The following is a 12,323-nucleotide window of genomic DNA, read 5'->3' as shown; positions in this document are numbered from 1 at the left end:
AAGAGTTCATAGTAATAAATAATGACCACATGCTTCATACCTATTAACTCAGTTCATGTTCATAACAAAGCTGTGACAGAGGCTTTATTCTTACCTTCAGGTTACATGTGACAGAACTGAGGGATAGAGAGATTCAAATGATTACAAATCATTAGCAACTAGGTGGTCTGGATTCACACCTGGGATCCAGAATCCATGTTCTTAATCGCTGTGCTCAGTTGCTCAGTCGTGTCTGACTCTGCAACCCCATGGACTGTGGCCCACCAGCTCCTCTGTCCACGGACTTCTCCAGGCAAAAATACTGGAGTGGATACCATTTCCTTCTCCAGGGGATCTTACCCACCCAGAGACTGAACCTGGGTCTCCTGCATTGCAGGAGGATTCTTTACCGTCTAAGCCACCAGGGAAGCCCTCTTAATCAGTACACATGCAGCTTCTCATGGGCTCACAAGATCCTTCATCAGAAATGTAAAGTGCAAGAGTACATTTTCATTCCAATGGGCATTGAAAGATTAATAGATTTTTTTTTCATTTTTCACAATTTTTCCCACTGAACAATACCTGCATCTTGTATAATCCTATGCTGGTTAGAAAGCTAAACAAGAGGTGAGAGACATAGAAAGGGCTAGAATCAAAAATTCAACCTTTGAGTTGTATGAGTCTAGTTTTTATCCAAGTAAATAAAGAACTATGGAATATTAATACATAGTGACTGTATAACATCAAGAGACACTTTGAACTGGCTGAACTTAAAAATATCAAAAAACAGTGTTTCCATGGGAAAATATATTAGGATTGGCCAATATAAATTATAAATTTTTGTAATTAAATTTATTGATCCTTCAGGCTTATCTGTAAGACAAAAGTAGGTATTAAAGCATAATTTTGCCTCATTTATTTGTATAAATGTATAGAGTTAATCTTACATTCTCATGAATAATTTGTATCTTGTAGATTCATTTTGTGCATCTGGTACACTTTTGGGCCAAAAATCCTGATAAAAGAAGTATTTTCAGATTCTCACAATACATACAGAGACTTGAAAACAATCTGTTGACCATAAGACTTTGACTGGTCATGTGGCAATAGTTGGGTTTGATACACAAAAGACTTTTCGGTAGTGAATGATTCTTAGCTAAATCTGTGGGAAAATATAGCACATGGTTAAGAAAACCAAAAGAACAGAAAGACAATATCAATCAAGGCATTTTTGTGCCTTTCTGCAACTTAGATCTGTGTGAAACTAGGTAGTTTGTTGGGATAAGCAACCCTGATGGAGATGGAAGAGAATCTGTCCTTTCTAAAACACAGTTCTGATTGTGTCACTCTTCTGAGTAAAATCTTTCCTGGTCTCCACCTCCTTCAGATTTGAACCCAATTCCTGCACTCTAAGGCCATCTCCCAGCTAGCACACCTTGCCGTCCCACTCCCTAGCTATGAAACCGGAGTTTGTCATTCTTCCAAGCCTCAGCTTCCTCAGCCCTGACACAGATTCCGAATAGAGCCTGCCTCCCACAGACAGTAGTATGTCAGTCCATATCCAGTCAGGAAAACAGAAACCATGCTGGTATTTCAAACAGAGGATATTTAATATAGCATATGGAGTATTATTCAGCAGATGAGAGAAGGACTGAGAAGTCAAGCAGGGGACAGTCAGGCAAGCCAGAGGTTTGCAACAGTAGAATGTTACTACACTCCTGGGACCATAGGAACATAATTCTGGAGCATAGGATCCAGCCTCCCTAGGCAGGACTTCAGGGAGCCTTTCTGGTGGAAGCTGGGCCAACAAGAAGAACATGGGAGCAAACTGTGAACCAGAGCCAGGGCCAGAGAGGAGATGTAGCTGCTGTGAAAGATCAGAGACAGTGTAAGAGAGGGAGAAACTTCTTCCTTCTCCCTGCTTTCTGTTGCCCCATCAGGGTCTTCTTTGGACCCTGCCAGTGAGACTGGTTGCCAGTTAGCTATGAAATCTGAGGACTCTTAGCTCCTGTGATCCCTAGCAAAGCCAGATGATGGGAGGGAATGGATTTAAGAGCCAAAAGCAAATGACTGGCAGTGTGGTTGGGAGAACAAAATGCAGTCACCCTTACAGCCCTTAGCTCAGTGCCTAGATATTGTAAATACTCAGTAAACTAGTTATTATGAATATTATTCGTGTAGATTTTCCAGATTTATTACCTGCTTCTCATCCTAAATCCCCTTCTCCAGTCATATAGAACTGCAAGTCTTTCCCCAGTCATTCCAGGCCTCCACGCCTTTGCACATACTATTCACCCTGCCCAGAGGCCCTTCCTCCATCTCTTTCCCAGATGACTCCCAGAAGATGTGAGGAAGGGCTGCAGCTCTGAGGGAACCCCAGCCTGCTCACAAAGGGTCACAGCCTGGGGCAACTGACAGGGTTCACACTTACTGTGGTTGAGGACCTTAGTCAAGCACCACCTGGCAATCGAATGCGTCACCATCCCCAGGATTACCCAGAAAAACTTCTCCCCTAAGTTACCTGTGATTCTCCCTAGACCAGGGGACACTTGGCCTTTCAGAAAATAGTATGCTGGTATATGATGCTCAGCTCAGTTCTAATTCCACTTAACACACACACATTGTGTGGAGCGGGGGAGGGGGTGCCATGCTGAACAGTATGTGGGATCTTAGTTCCCTGACAAGGAATCAAATCACTCACCCTACGGTGGAAGTGTGGAGTCTTATCCACTGGATCGCCAGGGAATCCAACACATGCTTATTGGTATTTACAGTGCAGCTGATGCAGCTTAACGCTAGGGATGCAAAGGTGGAGAAAGTATGGATCTTGCTCTCAGGGATTTTACAGTCAATAGGAAAGATAACTATCTAGAGATAACTTTAATTCAAAGTGGTAAGTGACCAGATACAAAGATATCCACAGTGTAGGAGCCCGTAGGGGTGGGGGTGGGGGGCTTTAGCTAGCATGGGGTTTAAGAATGGCTTCTGGGAGAAACTGGGTATTAAAGGATAAAGGAAAATAAAAGGAAGAACAGAAGCAAGGGCACCAGCAGGAGGAGCAGCATGGCGTCCTGAGAAACCAAGAGTCCAAGGGATGAAAGAGGAAGCTGTTTAGCGAGAAAAGGGCAGGTCACAGAGGAAGGTTTGCTCTGCAGCAGAGATGTAGGAAGTATGGGAAAGCAGGGCAGAGTCACGGTCAGATACGTGTGTGGAGGCTGGATTTAGAAGTGGCAAGGGGTCCGAGGTTGGCCGGAGGCTACTCTGTACTGGAGCTTAGTGAGTGAGGAGGAGGCTGCTCTAGAGAGGGCTGGAGGGGGCTTGTGGGCCATGGTAAGAAGTCTGGGTTTTAGTTCAAGAGAAATAGAAATCCGTGTAAGGATTATAGCAGAGGAATGACATGACTTCCTTATTCCTTCCTTTCAATACATATATACATATATACTAAATACCTACTACACAAACCCTTGTGGAGTTTCTTTTTCAGTAAGAAGATATACGGTTAAACCAGCTATTTTTTTTTTTTCTTTAACCTGTGCTAAGGGTTATGACAGGAGAAGAACCTAAAAGAAAACCTAATCTGATCTCTAGCAAGTCAAGAAAAGATTTATTGCCGACAGGGCATTCAGCATGAGCCTTAAAGAAAGACAGATATTGAAAATGGTCCAAAGCCACTATTATTATATGACTGTCCGAGGTGTTCCTCTTTTCCTCTTCAGTCTTCCTTCAGAGATGTTAACGTGCAGGTAGGATACCTGAGTCTGCCACCATCAAGAATACCTCAAGACTCAATTAGCAGTCTCCTTGCTCCCTAAATCTATTCATCTTCTTCTGGGTTGAGTTCAATTATAGCATAAATTGTCTTCAAAAAGATTACAGTATGATTTGCCATTGGATTAAAAAAAATACATATATTGCATATACAGAAAGGCAGTGAAACAAGGCAATGGAATTTACCCTCAAACAAATTTGATATAGGGAGGTAAATACTCAGATAAATGATTACAATTCCTATTTTGTTGCAAAACAAAACTCAAGAGCTCTGCTGGACCTAGAAAGAAAGATACACACATGCCATTGTGAAACTCAGTTACACTATTTTACTGACTCACTTAGGAAAGGGTTGCCCGTCACTTGCCAAGCATCGTGATTAAAGGCAAAAGGAAATCCCAAGTCCCTTGATGTAGATAAAAAAGGTTCAAAAAAAAAAAAGGTTCTACTGCAAAAAGAGACTGCTATGGTCAATTCATGCCTTCCACAGAACTATCATTAAGACAGTGTATCATAGTCTTAATGGTATGTAAAATAATAGTGTATTTTACAATAATGGCATTTTCAAATTGATAAAATACAGTAATCCTAAAGCAAGGCTTTATTGTTGACAGAGAAAAGAGTTTTTAATATTTTTAGCCGCCTTTAGAGTCAACCTTAGTGACCTAGATTATGAGCTTATTACAGGCTTTAGTAAAACAAACTCACCATATAGAGGAAGTAGAAACCCTGTCCATTCTTGTCAAAGGACTGTGAAGAGAAGAAACATATGGCTGCAGGAAGAACTCATGGAAAAAATATGTATGACAACCACTCCAATTCTAGTGAAAATCCTAGAGAGAGAGAGAGAAATGTGTTAGCTTGAGGAGGAAGGTGAGGGCACAGTATAAAGGACTTTTCCCCACTTCCTAAAACAAGGCTCTGAAAGAAGGAAACCCCTTAAGTGATCACAGTATTTAAACCAAAGGAAGTTCTGAGTTGGAGGTCTCCCTCTGCTGCCATGTGGCACGGAAGCTATTCAAAAGTTTCCATTTTCCCTTGAAAGTATGGATGAATGGCACAGGTTGAGAAGCTGGTGGCTTAACCGGGCCAGGCAATCCTGTGGTTTGGAGAAGATGATAGCTATCCCTGACTGGAGACAGAGTAGAAGTCACAGGCAGACTTCAAGGGACATTCAGCACCCAGCGCAGTTGGGAGGACCACAGGATATGCAGAAAGAAGAGATCAAGGGTTTACCAGCTGCCAAACTAAGACACAGTTGCTGGTAGGGTGAGCAATGGCCAGAAATATTAGGGACATTCTCTCTGTACAGAATTCTTAGGACTAAAGAGAGACCATGGACACAGGGACCACTGCTCCTCATGACTGCAAGGACCTGGCAGGTACCTCGGTTTGTGGAGTTACCACTTTGGTGAGGAGGATGGAAAGGAAAGGAAATCTGAAAGATTTCTAACTTATTTTTTAAAAGAGAGAGAAGGGAGGAGGGGAAGACTATTAGACTGAACTAAGTCAACTGAATGGGGGGAGGGGAAAACTTTATTAGATCAAACTAAGTTGACTGATTGTTTTTTCCTCCTACTTAATTAAAAAAAAATAACTATCTTACTGTATATATCATGCTTAAAATTTGCTTATTTCACTTGAGACTATAGTCTAGAACTGTTCCTAAGTCAGTTCACATAGGTCTACCTTGCTCTTTTCCTGACCAAAAGCTATTCCATTCACTGTGACAATATATTTAACTCTAGGGAGAGAGAGTTAAGATGTATCAGATGTTTTCCTTTTTGTTTTTCCAAAATGGAACTGCAACTCACACCCTTGGGAAGTACTATTCCTGCATCAAACTCAAGTGCCTAGATCTCTTCCCCCCAGACTTCCCCAGCTGTCTTCTCAGCTCCTCACTGAAACTGGGACCAAGCCCACCAGACCAGCCTCAGCAGGGTTTGATTCCCTGCTCCCAGAAGTTGGAAGTCAAAGTAACTGGAAAAGTCCAGTGGCCTGGTTGTTATCTTCACCATCATCATTTGATGCTTACTACACCCCAGGCATAGAGTTGCACTTTGATCTGTGTTTCCTCACTGAACAGTTGGGAAATACCTGGCTGACTCAGAGCTGTTGGGCATGATTAATTACATACCAAGAGACTCAGGCAAACCCCCTCCCAAAATGAGCTTCCCAATCACCTGACTTTCCCTAGCTATCCTTTTGAGGTTGTGCCTCCCAGAGGGAACAAAAGTCAATGTATTGGCCTCTGCCACTATTTCTTCACTTAGTTCAGAGCTCCCTAGTAGACCCAGAATCAAGCCAGTCTCTCGGGAGCCCTCCAGATTATTGTCTTTGTTGTTCAGTCACTGTTATGTCCTACTCTTTGCAACCCCATGGACTGCAGCACTCCAGGCTCCTCTGTCCTCCACTATCTCCCAGAGTTTGCTCAAATTCATGTCAACAGAGTTGGTGATGCCAACTAACCATCTCATCCTCTGCCACCCTCTTCTCCTTTTCCCTTTAACCTTTCCCAGCATCAGGGTTTTTTCCCTGAAGTTGGCCATTATCAGGTAACCAAAGTATTGGAGCTTCAGCTTCAGTCAACAGTCCTTCCAATGACTATTCAGGGTTGATTTCCTTTAGGATTGACTGGTATGATCTCTTTCCCATCCAAGGGACTCTAATGAATCTTCTCCAGATTGCCCAATGGTTTAAAGTAACACAATTTCCTCTGCTGGCATGAATCAGAACTACAGCTTCAGAGTATGACTCTGGGGGTGCAGACCAAAGTCACTAAGAGTCCTCATGTATCCTGAGTTGCCTGCCCATGTGGCTATAACATGCTCCAGATGTGGGGCACTACAAATGTTTTAAATAACAAACACTCATCACAGTCTAAAAATATTTATTACTTAATTGATAGCCTCAAACTAAAATAAATATATGCACTGCTTAGAAATTACTGTGGAAAGTTGTTGTTGTTGTTCAGTCTCTCAGTCGTGTCCAACTCTTTGTGACCCTACGGACTGCAGCACACCAGGCTTCCCTGTCCTTCACCATCTCCCTGAGCTTGGTATTGTAAGTAAATTTTATTGAGTTACAGTAACATTAATTATGGATCATTCCAAGCCACTTGCATAGGTGGGTTTATTTTCTTCCTATATGCACATTAATTTTTCAACTTGACTATTTTAATGCATTTCATTTAAATAATTTGTTTTGTTGTTCTTCTTTTATTCTGAAAGATTGTGCTCCAAATTTGAGAAAATTGGAATAAAAGTAGTTTTATGACATTCATTGCAGTGGTTACCATTTCAAGGGACCACTTTCTGCATTAGCTGTGGCAACAGCAGCCATACCCAATAACTCCAAAATCAATACTAGCTTAACATGTGAGCATTTGTTTCCCACATTCTAAGCAGTAGCATGGAACTGGAGGGGAGGCTCGGCTCCACATGACCATTCAGGGTCCCAGGCTGTTATGGGTCTGTCATCTTCACCAAGGTCATTCAGGGCATAGACATCCAGGAGAAGAGAGAGAAGGAGATTTCAGACATGTTTTGCCCCAAAGTAGGGCACATCATATATGCCCTCATTCCACTGGCAAGGATCCACTCAATGGCCACACCTGGCTGCAAGGGAGATTAAGAAATGTGATTTACCTGTGATTCAAGAGGAAAACCACATGGCTTGGTAAATACCTAGCCAATCTCTGACTCATCCTTTGACCTAATAATGTCATTCCTGGAATCTATCCTAAATAATCAATCCAAAATATACATGGTTTTACACAAAGAAGTCTTAAAATATTGAAAAATAACTGGAAGTATACAATATATACGAAAATAAATTCTATTGCAGTCATTTGACAGATTGTATTTCACACAATCATTTTTAAAGTGATATTAGGGAGACTATGTAGAAATACTGGGAGATGCTTAAACTACAAATATGACGAAGTGAAAGCAGAGTCCAAAATTTTATATACTAAGTACAACTATATTTAAATGTTCATGGGGCAATAAAAGATTGTAGGAAAATACTAATAATGCTTAAAGTTACAATAATGATCATTTAAAGTGCATCTGAGATGGGCTAAGCAAAGTGCTACCAGATTTATATGTATTATCTCCCATGCTAACCCCCCTATCAGACAGATATTACTTGCAACAGACTGAGTTAGATGCTATCAGATCTTGGCCAAGAAGATGGGGCCAACTCCGTTCCCACACTAAATCACTGGCTGATGGGGCCAGAGATGACCCAATTCTGGACATGAGACATAAGGAGAAGTCAGCCAGAGAACTTTTGAGAAAGAGTATCTTCCCACATAAAGACCAGAGCCTTGCGAGGAGAGAGCTGTGTTTCTCCCAGGCTTTGCCTTTCTGCTCTGAATATGATTATGGGAGGCATTGTTTTTGAGCTAAGGTGGCCATCTTGGGATCATGACTTGACCAGCCTAATAATACTCTGGATGTCAAAGCAAAAAAACCCCAAAAAACAGAGCTTGGACCCTTGACGACATTGTTAAGATGCTGCCTCAGCCCTGCAAAGCTGACCTTCAGACTTTTTTTATGATTTTTTTTGATGTGAACCATTTTAAAGTCTTTATTGAATTTGTTACAATATTTCTTCTGTTTTATGTTTTCTGGGGTATTTTTTGGCCACAAGGCGTGTGAGATCTTAGCTCCCCAACCAGGGATTGAATCCATATCACCTGCATTGAAAGGTGAAGTTTTAATCACTGGACCACCAAGGAAGTCATAAGACTTCTTTTGAAGAGATATAATTTTCTAAATAAATTAATCGGGGTTTTTTTTAGCTTTACATTAGCTTTTCTGTTTTTTCTTTCTTTTTATAATTTTATTTATTTATATATGGCTGTGCTGGGTCTTTGTTTCTGCGCAGGCTTTTCTCTAGCTGCAGCGAGCAGGGGGCTACTCTAGTTGTGGTGAGTGGGCTTCTCATTATGATGGCTTCTCTTGTTGTGGCTCCCAGGCTCTAGAGAACAGATTCAATAGTTGTGGCTAATGGGCTTAGTTGGTCTGTGGCATGTGGGATCTTCCTAGATCAGGGATGGAACCCGTGTCTCCTGCATTGGCAAGCGGAGTCTTTACCACTGAGCCACCAGAGAAGCCCATAAAGGGATATGATTTAATGTTTTTACTACTTAAGCCATTGTTGGTTGGGTGTCCTATATGTTTAGCTGAAGATATTCCCAAGTGATACATCATCCTTCCTTTACAGACCTCACAGTCAAGCTAATAAGAAACAAAACTAGGATATAAAGCAGACTGCTCTGGCTCCAAGATCCAAGAACTCTCTACTCCACCACCATATAGTGAAATTAAGGCATTCTCCCCTCCCACCTTTCCTTCAAGTTATTTCCTATACTTGCACACACACTTTCAGCAACAATAGCCAACAAAATCCATTTTTCTCTCTCTCCTTGTTACCCTCAGATCCCTATCAGCTTCCCTCATTAATCTGACAGATGGTGTTTTCTGCTGCAGGTGTTTCCAAAGTGTCTGTAGATATTATCCCTTTTTGGCATGTCTCTTGATACAGTAATTTTGTAGCTAGATGTTTGAAAAAGAAATGACATCTCCCAAAGCGTATCTTCTTCTGGCCTGGTTTCTGACTGGGTTGAAAATCACTTGGTTTTGTCAGGTACATTGGATTATACTTGAACCTTCACTTTATTCAATGTATTCAACACTATATACCTTTTGTTTTGAAACTACACTTTCTCCAATGCAGTCCTTTATTTCCTGTGTGCTATCTGCCAGCTGTTTGCTCAAAAAAAGAAAACAATCTGAAAGAAATCCAAAATGGTAACAAGAAGTACAAGGTTGAAATATCTTCGTACCGCCAAAATCGTCTTCAGACAGATTCCTCCTCACTTTGTGTCTCCACTACACATTTTTCAGTTTTTTCTGCTTTATGACTCCATAAAATTAATTTCTTACCTCTGGTGACAGGTCTCCTGGCATAGGTCTCCTTTGTTCCCATTTAATTTGTACCCCCATTTAACTAGAACACAGGAAACTGGAACACCATGTAGAGAGGATATTGACTTGCTCATCTGGAAAAAGGGACATTCTGTTGTTGACATACAGTATCTTAACTCCAAGGAGAATCTTTGGCACGCCCATCTGTGGTGATCTTTCAGATGAAGAATGGTGTTGGATATTTTGGATGCATGCCATCAAATACTGTGTAACAAGCTTCCATAGATTCTCTGCCACCACCTATTGTCACAGAGAATGCATGATAAAGGTGAATTCCTCAGGTACAAAAATATGTCCCACTCCTGAGAAAGGCAAACAACTGGTCTGCAAAAAGGAAGCAACACCGATGAATTCTCTTTCCTCTAAATTCTGAGAATTAAGGAGAAGGAAATGGCAACCCACTCCAGTACCCTTGCCTCGAAAATCCCATGGACAGAGGAGCCTGGTAGGCTGCAGTCCATGGGGAAAAAAAAAAAAAAAGAACAAGGAGACTATGTACTGACATGAAATAGCCTCCAAGGTGTAAACAAAGAGTGAAGTGCATTCCCTACAGTAACTAGCAAGCCTGCTTTTGTGAACAAAGGGATATATGTAAATAAGTATGTAACAATATTTGCTTCTCTTTGCATGAAAAAAAAACACTAGGACACAAGAATCTGATAAAACATGTTACTAGGAAAGGCCGAGTTGGAAAGTGGGTGGTTGTCTTGGAAAATCTGTGGGGGATGAGGTGGGACTGAGTTTGTTCACCTTTTGTTTTTTGAGTGTTTTTATATACTTGGACATGTGGAATATTAAAAATGCAGAAAAGTGTATAAAATACAAAAGTGCAGTTCAATGAATACTCTTGTATTTACAATCTCCAAAGATCACTATTTGATATTTTTGTTCCATACGGAGATTTTATATATAAGTGCTCAGCTCAGGTGTGTTGAATCTGCTACCAAATCATCTGAGTAATGAAAGATGTCAGTAAATGTCTCAAACATCTGAAAAGGTGTTCAACCTCAGGAGCAATCATGGAATGTAAATAAAAGCCAATGGAGAGACCATTTCACAGGCACCTTATTGGCAAAATTGAACAGTTCTATAAATATAGTTGGCAATTTGATCTCTGGTTCCTCTGCCTTTTCTAAAACCAGCTTGAACATCTGGAAGTTCATGGTTCATGTATTGTTGAAGCCTGGCTTGGAGAATTTTGAGCATTACTTTACTAGCATGTGAGATAAATGCAATTGTGTGGTAAAATAAATAAATAAATAAATAAATAAATAAATTCTGAGAATTAACATGCACCTCAAGTCCAGGTCTAAATTTGTAAAGCTGAAAGACACAATTAAAATTTTTACTTTATTTACCACTCAGTGAATCCGTATCATACAGAATGAAAACCTCAACTCCTTCAAGATGAAACAAAGCACTTTAGAGAGAGTCAATGGAATAAAATTCAGTTTAAGTATTCGGACACTCAGCATTTACTTTCTCCTCTATTACTAACAAGCTGTGTGTCCTTAGGGAAAATACTTACTCTTTCTGAACAGTTGGTTTTCTCACATGTCAAATGACAACAGTGATAATAACATATGTATACTGAGCTTCATGGTTACAAGGTCCTTCCACATATTTTGATACAACAGCCCTGGGAACTGGGTTAGACAAATCTTATCCCCATTTTAGAGATGAGGAACTAAGACTCAGAGAGCTTAAACGATTTGGCTGAAGTTTATGTGTGTGCTTAGTGGCTCAGTCATGTCCAACTCTTTGCCACCCTTTGGACAGCAGCCTGCCAGGCTCTTCTGTCCATAGGATTTTCCAGGCAAGAATACTGGAGTGGGTTGCCATTTCCTTCTCCAGGGGATCTTTCTGACCCAGAGATTGAACCCATGTCTCCTCTATATCCTACACTGCAGGTGGAATCTTTACCTGCTGAGCCATTGGGGAAGCCCAGCTGAATATAAAATAACACACAAAAATAGGTCTTCTAAGCCCAAAATCGATGGCCTTTTGGCTAAGCCCTGTTGAACAGGAAGATACCTATGATGCTATGATCAAAATTTCAAGAAAGTAGGTTTAAATTATTTGTGTATATCTGTAGAGATTAAGTCCTTGGTTTTCATTTTCTTTTTCTTACCTGTATCATTCTTGGACAAAGGCTACAGAAGTGAAATGAGAATAAGCCAACCTTCAGAAATAGGAGAAGGGGCTATGTAATTACATACGAAGAAGAGAAAGAGAGAAATAACAAGTTCTGGACATGATAGAAGGAGTTGGTAAATGCTTCCAAATAAGAATTTTTATGAGCCAAGGAATTATTTCAATTCCAATAAATCAGTCTCCTTTTTCTCCCTTGTGAAAAGTATCTTAAGTACAACACTTTGATTAAAGGATTTTTTGCTTCATTTTTTCCATCCCCTATTCCATCACAGGCATTTTTATGATCTCAAAAGAAAATTCTGCTGTGAATTAAACTGTGCAGCCTAATCAGCTACTATTGTAAATATGTTTCCCCTTTCACTCATCATCCTCTTGGGATATACAAAAGTAATAAAATAAAATAACTTAGCTTGCTTTTATTACTCC

This window comes from Giraffa tippelskirchi, chromosome 7 (genome assembly GCF_054371585.1).
Source record: "Giraffa tippelskirchi isolate mGirTip1 chromosome 7, T2T-mGirTip1v1.2.pri, whole genome shotgun sequence".
Lineage (NCBI taxonomy): Eukaryota > Metazoa > Chordata > Mammalia > Artiodactyla > Giraffidae > Giraffa > Giraffa tippelskirchi.
This window is presented reverse-complemented; position numbering follows the sequence as displayed.